The sequence below is a fragment of the Salminus brasiliensis genome, chromosome 12, assembly GCF_030463535.1.
Source record: "Salminus brasiliensis chromosome 12, fSalBra1.hap2, whole genome shotgun sequence".
NCBI lineage: Eukaryota > Metazoa > Chordata > Actinopteri > Characiformes > Bryconidae > Salminus > Salminus brasiliensis.
Window position 1 is genome coordinate 33,882,118 of NC_132889.1, and position 12,367 is coordinate 33,894,484.

The following is a 12,367-nucleotide window of genomic DNA, read 5'->3' on the forward strand; positions in this document are numbered from 1 at the left end:
TCGGAAAGTGTTTTCTGAGGGCTCTTCACCACGTTTTGATGACAATACTCAAAGTTAAAGGCCCATTTTCTCATTCGGAGTCATCAGTCATGTGGAAGTTTTTGAAAAGGTCACTTTCTGATTGTCTTTTTTGTTGTGGATCGATGAGACAGGGCCTTTTTTTCAAGCCTATATGAACGTATTAGAGTTATTCTGATGCTGCTAAGAGGAGAGAGTTTGAAAGAGGTCTTGCGTGGAATGGTGATGTGAGGCTGTGAGCATCTGGAGTGAGAAAATTGTGATATGGAAGGAAAATGGACCTTTTCCAGTTGACATTTTCTTGATTTGCTACAGCAGCCTTGAGAACAACTTCAGCATTTATTGCCTACAAAAAGAGGCCGTAATTCCTATTTACAGTTGCAAATGAGTCGACGGCTTGCAAAAAATGAACGGCAGTCAATTTTGTAATACAAAATTCTCTCTCTCATTCACACACACACACACACACACATTTACAGTTAGCAGAAAGTACCAGATTACAAGCACTTAGACCTATTCTTCTGTATGCATTTTCCTGGATTCTGCTTTTCCATTATTGAAGTATTTTAGGAGACCTCAGTCTACTTTTACTGAAGCATTCTCATATTTATAGTAAAGGGCCAATTCTGAACTACACTAAACATGCTGTTGCTTGAGCTTCGTATTAATAACACTTGAGAAAGGAAGCAGAAAGAAGGAGAGTTGATCCTATAAAGTGAGCTCAAGTGTCCCTCCAAGCAAATTAAACCATGAATTAATCCAGTTAATCCAGGCTATATGCAAGTACTTAAGGCTATGCTACCTAAGCAGTGTTTAGAGTCTAATTATGTATTGTATAATAATAAAAAAAGAAAGATTCATGCTTACTGTATGTAGCGATGTGGCTACTACGGGTATGACGTGAGCAGGGAAGGGAAGTGTTAGACTGCAGGCTCAGTCGCAGTGGCATCTTTGTTGGCTTTCTTGCTACTGTTTACTCCTGAATAAATCATTCTTTTAAATTAAATAGATTATATCAGAATAGATTCCTTTTAATAATTGATGTTTTAATTGAACCTTTCAACCTCATGAAATACCACACTTCAGAACTGTTCACATCTTCTCCCTGTTGGCTGCAGGAAGACTTCCTCTTGGTGTTTTGTACTCTTCACCCCATGCTTAGAGGCACTTCATTAAGGAGTAGAAGTAAGAACTTCTGACTCTGGAAAAGAGGAGAATAAAATGATCAGAGAATTTGTTATTTAATTCATTGTAACAGAGCGTTTCATCATCAGCCTAAATCTAACATCCTATTAATACTAAGTATAATTAATAAGGTAAGAGAACAGCTGTGTAGGGATTCCAAAGTAACCTCCATCAACTCCACCCTGCCACCTTATTTGTTATTATTATCATATGATTATTGTAATTTATATTATTATTATTTGTAATTATTATAATTTTTGCAATAATAGTAATAGTAATAATAGTAATAATAGTAATAGTAGTTGTAATAGTGGCACTAGAAGTGGTAGTAATAGTAGTAGAAGTAGCGGTAGTATTAGTAGTAGTAGTAGAAGTGGTGGTAGTAGTAGCAGTAGTAGTAGTAGTAGTAGTAGTAGTATTAGTAGTAGTAGTAGTAGCACTAGTAGTAGTATTAGTAGTAGTAGCACTAGTAGTAGTAGTAGTAGTAGAAGTGATGGTAGTATTAGTAGTAATAGTAGTAGTAGTAGTGGTAGTTAGTAGAAGTGATGGTAGTATTAGTAGTAGTAGTAGAAAAAGTGGTGGTAGTATTAGTAGTAGTAGTAGAAGTGATGGTAGTAGTAGTAGTAGTAGTAGTAGAAATGATGGTAGTATTAGTAGTAGTAGTAGAAGAAGTGATGGTAGTATTAGTAGCAGTAGTAGAAGAAGTGGTGGTAGTAGTAGTAGTAGTGGTAGTTAGTAGAAGTGGTGGTGGTAGTAGTAGTAGTAGTAGTAGAAGAAGTGGTGGTAGTAGTAGTAGTAGTGGTAGTTAGTAGAAGTGGTGGTGGTAGTAGTAGTGGTAGTAGTAGTAGTATTAGTAGTAGAAGTGGTGGTGGTAGTAGTAGTAGTAGTAGTAGTAGAAGTGGTGGTAGTAGTAGTAGTAGTGGTAGTTAGTAGAAGTGGTGGTGGTAGTAGTAGTAGTAGTAGTAGAAGTGGTGGTGGTAGTAGTAGTAGTAGAAGAAGTGGTGGTAGTAGTAGTAGTAGTGGTAGTTAGTAGAAGTGGTGGTGGTAGTAGTAGTAGTAGTAGAAGTGGTGGTGGTAGTAGTAGTAGTAGAAGAAGCGGTGGTAGTATTAGTAGTAGTAGTAGTAGTAGTAGTAGTGGTAGTTAGTAGAAGTGATGGTAGTATTAGTAGTAGTAGTAGAAGAAGTGATGGTAGTATTAGTAGCAGTAGTAGAAGAAGTGGTGGTAGTAGTAGTAGTAGTGGTAGTTAGTAGAAGTGGTGGTGGTAGTAGTAGTGGTAGTAGTAGTAGTAGTAGTAGTAGTACTAGTAGTAGAAGTGGTGGTGGTAGTAGTAGTAGTAGTAGTAGAAGAAGTGGTGGTAGTAGTAGTAGTAGTGGTAGTTAGTAGAAGTGGTGGTGGTAGTAGTAGTGGTAGTAGTAGTAGTAGTAGTAGTAGAAGTGGTGGTGGTAGTAGTAGTAGTAGTAGTAGTAGTAGAAGAAGTGGTGGTAGTAGTAGTAGTAGTGGTAGTTAGTAGAAGTGGTGGTGGTAGTAGTAGTAGTAGTAGTAGAAGTGGTGGTGGTAGTAGTAGTAGTAGTGGTAGTTAGTAGAAGTGGTGGTGGTAGTAGTAGTGGTAGTAGTAGTAGTAGTGGTAGTAGTGGTAGTTAGTAGAAGTGGTGGTGGTAGTAGTAGTAGTAGTAGAAGAAGTGGTGGTAGTATTAGTAGTAGTAGTAGTAGTAGTAGAAGTGATGGAAGTATTAGTAGTAGTAGTAGAAGAAGTGGTGGTAGTATTAGTAGTAGTAGTGGTAGTTAGTAGAAGTGGTGGTGGTAGTAGTAGTGGTAGTGGTAGTGGTAGATGTAGTAATATGCATAATAACAGTAGTAGTATTAGTAGCAGTGGTAATGGCATTAATAGTAGTAGTAGAAATGGTAGTAGAAGTAGACGTTGTAATAGTGGTAATGCTAGTATTAGTAATAGTGAAAGTAGTATATGATTTATTTCATAGATTCTGTTTAACAAAATGCTATCGAAGCCCTGTAACTTTTCCTTTGATTTATTTTGTATATTGTGAGAACAGTTTGGGATGAAGGGACCAATAGAGGTGCTTTAAAATTGACTTACATTCAAGTTAACCTTTTCAAACCCAGAAGACCTGTCTGTGGGCCCATACCTCAATTTCTTACCCACTAACCACATGCTACATTTTCGTTTTCATGGACGTTACTGAGCAAATTGTAGTATTTACTGAATAATTAATAGTTTTCAGCCTTAACATTAAAACTGAAAAATACGCTTGGGGGAACGTCCTTCTCCTGGAAAGAAGCATCTCAGAGACTGGAGTTTTCATATTACAGTGATGGAGACTGAAGGTCACCTTGAGAACACTTCAGTGAGCCTCCCAAGACAAAAAAATGCTCAAACAACATCTTAGGCTCAGTCTGTCTAGTAACGTGCCTCGACTCTGAATGCCTTTGATTGACTGGTAATCAAGCACGCATTCTGGGTTGATATACTGTAGCTCCTCATAGTCCACCATCCTTCATCTGCATTTCCCCTCATCTTCCCTCTCTTTTCTCCATCACACATCACCTTTTCACTCACTCTCGTCCTCACTCTCTCTATCCCTCCGTTCCCTCGCTGTCCTTCACTCCCTCTCTCTATCATACCCTCACTCCACCCCTCCTTCTTTTTCCCCACCCCTCCCCCACCACACCCTCCCTCTGTTTTCTCCGTAATCACTATGACCTTGAAAATTACTCTGCCATTATAATCATCTGCATCACCATCATGGTGCCTGTGTGTTAGATTGGAGAGATGGAGCGAAATATGTGCCTCATCGATTGTATGTATGTGTGTGTGTGTGTCTGTGTGTGTGTGTGTCTGGTCTAACCATACAATTATGGTTGAGAATAGTCCAATAAAATACATGAAGTCACAGAGAGAAAGCGAGAGGGTGCAGAGAGGGTGCATACAGTGGGCTAGTTAGCTTTAATCAGTCCCCAATATAACCAAGAACATTCTACTTGAGTCCAACCTCCAAACCTCAGAACCAGACTGCAGCCCCAGCATAAATCTGTCTGAACTTCACTGCAGCCCAAGACAATTATGTGTAAAATTGTAGTCCAACAACATTGTATGAACCCGATTCTGGAGGACAACATTCTGTGTAAGCTCAACTATAACCCAACAAAATCCTGTCTGAACCCGACTGAAGCCCAAAAAATGTCAGGACCCGACTGTAGCCAGTCAAAATTCTGTCTAAACCCCATAGAGCCCATCAGAATTGCCTGAACCCAACTGTAGCCCAGCAAAGTTCTGTTACCAAACAAAATTCTGTCTAAACATAACTGTAGCCCAGCAGAACTGTTAACTCGGCTGTAGTCTGACAAGATTTTACTGAATCCAACTGTAGCCTGACGAAATTCTGACAGAACCTGACTCTAGCTGAGAAAACTCTTTCTGGACCCGTCTGGAGTCCAACAGAATTCTGTCTAAACTCAACTGTAGTCTAAACTCAACTGTAGTCCAAAATAATGGTCTAAGCTTAACTGTAGTCCAACAGAATTCTGTCTAAACTCAACTGTAGCCCAAAAGAATGGTCTAAGCTCAATTGTAGTCCAACAGAATTTTATCTAAACTCAACTGTAGTCTAAAAGAATGGTCTAAGCTTAACTGTAGTCCAACAGAATTCTGTCTAAACTCAACTGTAGCCCAAAAGAATGGTCTAAGCTCAATTGTAGTCCAACAGAATTTTATCTAAACTCAACTGTAGTCCAACAGAATCATGTCTAAACTCAACTGTAGTCCAAAAGAATGGTCTAAGCTCAACTGTAGTCCAACAGAATCATGTCTAAACTCAACTGTAGTCTAAAAGAATGGTCTAAGCTCAACTGTAGTCTAAACTCAACTGTCGTCCAAACTAATGGTCTAAGCTCAACTGTAGTCCAACAGAACTCTGTCTAAACTCAACTGTAGCCCAAAAGAATGGTCTAAGCTCAATTGTAGTCCAACAGAATTTTATCTAAACTCAACTGTAGCCCAACAGAATTTTGTCTAAACTCAACTGTAGTCCAAAAGAATGATCTAAGCTCAACTGTAGTCCAACAGAATTTTGTCTAAACTCAACTGTAGTCCAAAAGAATGGTCTAAGCTCAACTGTAGTCCAACAGAATTTTGTCTAAACTCAACTGTAGCCCAAAAGAATGGTCTAAGCTCAACTGTAGTCCAAAAGAATTTTGTCTAAACTCAAATGTAGTCTAAAAGAATGGTCTAAGCTCAACTGTAGTCCAACAGAATTTTGTCTAAACTCAACTGTAGTCCAAAAGAATTCTGTCTAAACTCAACTGTAGTCCAAAAGAATGGTCTAAACTCAACTGTAGTCCAAAAGAATGGTCTAAGCTCAATTGTAGTCCAACAGAATTCTGTCTAAACTCAGGATTCCCAGTCTAGGAGGCTATGCTGCGCTACACCAATAAGAGTCCTTGAGCAAGACTCCTTACACTACATCACATCTTCTTTTTTTGTACTTTATTTACATGAATTTGTCAACCTGCTTTAGCCTTGTGGAGCCTAGTGTCAACAAAACGAGTGGCTGCAGTGAGTCAGATTGAAATTGGTCAATAATTGGCTAATAAAATTAAAGAGGAAGAATAAAGCAGGGAGAAGAATTACAGAGGAAATGCAGATCAAAACTGATTGAAGATGAGAGGCAGACGATGAAAAGCTTAATTGTGAAATATGATCTTGACTCCAGCTCAACAAACATTAGAGCAGTGATGTCTGATCCTGACCAAACCTCGATGTCAGTTTTGCAAATGGTGCTGGACTTGGACGTAAACACACAAGGTTCTCCACACTCGCACATCTCACTTACACAGCTTGGTTCTTTTAAGACCCATCAACTGAAAGACTCTTCTTTTCCCCTCTCTCTCTCTTTTGTGGTCAGATCCCATCGTGTTCGGACTGAGATTTCCAGCTTTGGTCAGCAGTCTTTTTGATCCCCATGATCTTCTGCATCTTTATGAGTTCTGTGGAGAGGCTAATCCTGGATGTGCAGTGACCAGCAGTTTGAGTTGAGATAGAACCTGAGAGAGAGAGACAGAGAGAGAGAGAGAGCAGCTTGTTGTTTAACAGATGGACGGCAGGCAGGCAGGCGTGTTTTCTCAGGCTCAGTGATACATTATTAATAATACAAGTCATTAAAAACTCCCTCAGTCTTTCACACCTTCCCTTCATCTGTCCATCATCCTCCCTTTCACCTTGAGGTTATGCGCTCACACATAACATACACTCACACTCTAGCATCCATTGACCCTCTGCTGACCCCTTGACTCCTCTGGTGTTATGAAATTGTACCCTCCAGTGCATGATTCGTTGGTCTTCATGGTTCTCCACACTATGACTAAAGCACGCCCTTGATATGCCCGTCAGAACATGGGTTCCACTGTTCCTTATGCCAGCTTAGGTCCCCTCTCCCATATTCTATGATGTGCAGGTTTAGACAGGCTCTGAACAGGCTGTTTTTGATACTGTGCCACATATATATACACTACATGTCCAAATGTTTGTGGACACCCCTTCTAAAGAATGCATTCAGCTACTTTAAGCTACACTCATTGCTGACACAGATAAATCGTCTCTGTAGAGAAGCACTAGCAATAGAATAGGACTCTATAGGTCAGATATCATGAACCTATTGGCACCATGCGGCCTAATACCAAACGTGGGCTAGAGGGATATAAAGCCCCCCAGCATTGAGCTGTGGAGCAGTGGAACTACATTATTCTCCGGAATGAAGGATGGTTCTCCATCCAGTACTTTCGGATGAGATGGGAAGTTGGGGATGAGTTGGGTGGTGAGCATCCAACATCCTGACCTCGCCAGTGCTCTTGCCGCTGAATGCAATCAAATTCTCACAGCAATGCTCCACAGTTAGAAGAGCTGGACAGTAGAGACAGTTACTCTGACAAAAGCAGGATCATCTTTTTTTTTAATACCCTTGATTTCGGAAAAAGCAATGAATGAGCAGGTGTCCCAATACTTTTGTCCATTGATATAAATACATACAAAAGCGATGAATTTCCATATATATGGACTGAATGGACCTCTAGCAGTGTTTTCACTCCACGTCCAGCACATTTTAAAATCCACGAGGAACATTCAGCTGCTCTTGGAGTTCTGCTTGGCAGGTTCCTCAGTGTTGCTCTGTGATCTAGAGCATGACCTTATGTCGACCTTGATGGTCTCCATGGCAACTATTTAGTGTGCTCTGTTGGGTTGAACTGGAGTTATTAAAATCCACAGTCCCACCTGCATTAGGCTGATATCTCCACTCCGCTCTACTCAAATAACTGTGTGTTTGGTTTGGTTCTTAGTGACTGGCTGCAGTGTGTGTGTGTGTGTGTGTGTGTAGGGAATGATGGATGGGGAGAGTGTATGTGTGTGTTTGTGTATTGGGACACAGTGCCATGTCCTTCACAGGCTCTACTGAGCAAAATCTGAATGTGCTATCTTATCTGCCGCTGGTGGACCCTGTGTCGCCCTTGCCTCTGGCAGAATGACCACATACACACACACACACACACACACACATACACATACACATATGTATTACAGTTTGAGCACCTAGTGACCACTCAGTATATACAGTGGGGAAAAAAAGTATTTAGTCAGTCACCAATTGTGCAAGTTCTCCTTGGCCTGTAAATGTAAAGAGGCCTGTAATTGACATCATAGGTAGACCTCAACCATGAGAAAATCACATTGTCTGATTGTTAAAGAATTTATTTGCAAATAATGGTGGAAAATAAGTATTTGGTCACCTACAAAAAAGCAAGATTTCTGGCTGTCACAGACCTGTAACTTCTTCTTTAAGAGGCTTCTCTGTCCTCCACTCATTACCTGTATTAATGGCACCTGTTCATTAACAGTATAAAAGACACCTGTCCACAACCTCAAATAGTCACACTCCAAACTCCACTATGGTGAAGACCAAAAAGCTGTCGAAGGACACCAGAAACAAAATTGTAGACCTGCACCAGGCTGGGAAGACTGAATCTGCAATAGACAAGCAGCTTGGTGTGAAGAAATCTACTGTGGGAGCAATAATCAGAAAATGGGAGACCTACAAGACCACTGCTAATCTCCCTCCATCAGGGGCTCCATGCAAGATCTCAGCCCGTGGGGTCAAAATGATCACAAGAACGGTGAGCAAAAATCCCAGAACCACACGGGGGGACCTAGTGAATGACCTGCAGAAAGCTGGGACCAATGGTACAAAGGCTACCGTCAGTAACACACTACGCCGCCAGGGACTCAGATCTTGCAGTGCCAGACGTGTTCCCCTGCTGAAGCCAGTACATATCCGGGCGCGTCTGAAGTTTGCTGGAGAGCATTTGGATGTTCTGGAAGAGTATTGGGAGAATGTCTAATGGTCAGATGAAACCAAAGTAGAACTGTTTGGTACAAACACAACTCATTGTGTTTGGAGGAGAGTGAATGCTGGGTTGCATCCAAAGAACACCATACCAACTGTGAAGCATGGGGGTGGCAACATCATGCTTTGTGGCTGTTTCTCTGCAAAGGGACTAGGACGACTGGTCCATGTACATGAAAGAATAAATGAGGCTGTGTATTGTGAGATTTTGAGTGCAAACCTCCTTCCATTAGCAAATGCATTGAAGATGAAACGTGGCTGGGTCTTTCAGCATGACAATGATCCCAAGCACACTAACGTCAGTTCCAAACCATGCTGATGCTCTTGAATGAACGTATTCTGAAATGTTATATTTCTAATCTTATGATCTGAGCACCTATAAAACATCAGGCAGGTCTTGTGGGGTGTTCACGGTATGCAGCGGACAGTACCTGCCAAAGTGTTCTGAGGAAAAAATGGACAACCAGTTAACTGGAGACAGGGTCACAGGCACCTGAGGCTCATTGATGCAGTCCATGGAGGTTCCACCTCACAACATACAGGACTTGTGGGGTGTTCTATGGCATGGTGTTGCCCTCAGGCCACTTTTTTAGTTATTAAACTGTTCCTTTACATATTTAGATGTTTTTTTTTAATATATATAATGTCACATGACATGTCATGTCCAATAAAATTAGGGGTTGCCATGGGTTTGACATTTGACCTGGGCGTGGAGCAAGATTTTATTTAATTTAATGGACAAATTAAATGATTGCTATATCATTGCTATATATATATAATCTCCTGAAATTTGGGGTGAACCCACAAAAACATTCCCTAAAGGGTTAAAGGATCTGAATAAAATTTTATATGATATAAAATGTAATATATTTATATAAGGATATTCTCAAATGTTATATTTGTAATTTTACCCCATTTTCTACTCCGCTGAAGCAGCATTGCTAGCAGAGCCGACCCAGGGCATGCTCAAATTACGTGGACGCTTAGGGCCCCAACGCCACCAGGGGACCACCAAGAGCACCAAAATATCATGATAAAAAATATATATATTTTATAAATATTATTATAAGTTAAAAACTATTTTTATATTAATTTACTTTCATAGTTGGCACAAAGATACCAGGTTAATCAATTTCTGCTGTTGGCTGCTGCCACTGTTTGGGCTGCTGTTTGACCGCTTGGGTGGTCCATCAAGGCCCGGGCGTTTCTGCGTATTGCATAATATCTCTCTCCCTATGACATGATGAAGCATCTGGTGCTGAGGTGGTGGTATGGGGGGCCCCAAAGGTTGACCAGCATAACCTACCTGACCATACTGGTTCACCAGTAGGCCCAGCTAAAATGAACTAGTTGGCCAGCTTTTTTTCAAGACTAGACCTTCTAAGAAAGACTAGATGATGACCAGCTTGCTGTAAGGATTTGATTGCATTCAGCCACAAGAGCATTAGTGTGGACAGGATGTTGGATGGTCACAATCCCCCAACTCATCCCAAAAGTATTGGATGGAGCTCCACCATCCATCATTTCAGAGAACACAGTTCTTCCACTGCTCCACTGCTCAGTGCTGGGGGGCTTTATGCCCCTCTATAGCCCACACCTGCCATTAGACAGCATGGAGCCAACAGGTTCATGTTAACCAGAGAGCTCTATTCTATTGGTAGTGCTTCTCTACAGGGACTAGACAAGCTGGGTATGTGTTGTTCGCGTCAGTGTCAGCAACGGGTGCAGCTTAAAGTAGCAAAATGCATTCATTAGAAGGGCTGTCCACAAACATTAGGACATATAGTGTCCTAGTATGTATGTATGTTTGTAGCCATATGGTGTTGAATCCTCCATTGTATGCAGCTTAGCTGTTTATGTGCTATTTGTCACTGTGACAGAATCAGCCACTGTGGCCTCCTCGTTGAAATGCAGCTTTTAAATGGCTCTTAAAGTGGCTGTGCTCACTGGTGACCTATGGATAAATCAATGAGCAGCAACCTTACAAAACCAACAGCTAAGGGGAGCTCCAGCAAGAGCCCACAACCATTCCAAGCAACCATTGACGGTATATATGATGTACAGCGATCAGCCATCGCATTTAGAACCACTGACAGGTGAAGTAATAAAAAACCCCACTGATGATCTGGTTACAGTGGCTCCTGTGAAGAGATGGGATCTACATATTAGGCAGCAAATGAATAGTCAGTTCTTGAAGGCGATGAGTAGTTAAAAGCAGGGGAAATGGGCAATGGGCAATCCAATGGGTGGATCAGAGCATCTCCAAAACATCAGGCAGGTCTTGTGGGCTGTTCCCGGTATGCAGTGGACAGTACAGTACAGTACAGACAGGGTCATGGGCACCTGAGGCTCATTGATGCAATCCATGGAGGTCCCACATCACAATGTACAGGACTTACAGGACTGCTGCTAATGTCTATGTGTCAGATCCCACAGGATGTCTTCAGAGGTCTTGTGGAGTCCATGGCTTGACGAGTCAGAGCTGTTTTGGTGGCACGAGGGGTCCTACTGTTAGGTGCTGGACACTTGCTGTTCCTCTTTACATTTACATTTAAGGCCTTTAGCAGATGTTCTTCTCCAGAGTGACTTACAAGAGTGCTTTGCTATTTACCCAAGAAGAACCTCAGCTAGTTTGAAAATGCTAATAATTCAAAGATCCTCTAAGTTTAGACTCTACTAAACACAAGTCAGTAAGGAGACCACTCTGCTATTCACCCAGGTACTCTCAGAAGAGGAGGGTCTTCAGTCTGGGTTTGAAGACAGCGAGCATTGGACTCTGCCGTTCGGACACCCAGAGGAAGCTCATTCCACCACTTTGGTGCCAGGACAGAAAAAAGCCTGGACGCTCGTCTTCCGTGGGTTTTGAGGGATGGCGGGTCGAGACGAGCCGTACTTGAAGCTTGAAGGGCCCTTGGTGCGGATCAGCTTTTGACCATTGCCATCAAGTAAGGAGGGGCTGGCTGGTCCAGTCTTGGCTTTGTAGGCCAGCGTCAAGGTTCTGAATCTGATGTGGGCAGCAGCTACAGGAAGCCAGTAAAGAGAGAACACAGCAGTGGAGAGACATGGCTGAATTTAGGAACGTTGAAGACGACCCGTGCTGCTGCATTCTGATTAAGTTGCAGGGGCCTGATGGTGCGCAGAGGGAGACCAGCCAGAAGAGAGCTGCAGTAGTCAAGTCTGGAAGTGACGAGAGACTGAACGAGCACCTTGGCGACTCTCTAGAGAGGAAGGGTCGAATTCTCCGGATGTTGTACAGGAGAAATCTGCAGGACCGAGTTACGTTTGCGACATGACTTGAGAACAATAACTGATCATCCATCACTACACCAAGGCTTCGAGCTTCTGTAGAAGGAGTGACCAGTGAGTTCTCAAAGGTGATGGCAAGATGGTTTTTTAGGTCCAGCAGTTCCCGGGATGTACAGCAGCTCTGTCTTGCTGGGGTTAAGTTTGAGGTGGTGAGCTGCCATCCAAGAAGAGACATCAGCGAGACATGCTGAGATGCGGGCAGAAACCTCTTTTCTGGATCCTTTAGCTTTTGTAAATCCCAAGCAAAGGGACTCTCGTCACTCTTCAAATTGTACTGTACTGTACCCGAAGCTGCCTGCCCTCCTAAAATCTAAAATCCACAGCTCTCGTCCTGTTCTTCTCACTCTGACACTCCCTCCTGGGCCATGATGTCTCCTTCCTATTAGGCTTCAGCGTTTCTCCACACTTCTGTTCTCTTCTGCTGTTTTCCCCAAAGCCCAGACTGGTC

General features: G+C 42.2%; 1 long non-coding RNA gene across 1 annotated transcript in view; it reads right to left on the bottom strand.

Annotated features, from left to right (window-relative positions):
• Window positions 1-953: 953 nt before the first annotated feature.
• The window catches only part of LOC140574478 (uncharacterized), a 13,533-nt gene continuing 2,119 nt past the window's right edge, over window positions 954-12,367 (bottom strand). The window contains exons 2-3 of the long non-coding RNA XR_011980740.1: window positions 6,052-6,262; window positions 954-1,219 (exon numbers count right to left, since the gene is read on the bottom strand). This is a non-coding gene — a long non-coding RNA (uncharacterized lncRNA). The remainder of the gene's footprint in view (window positions 1,220-6,051; window positions 6,263-12,367) is intronic.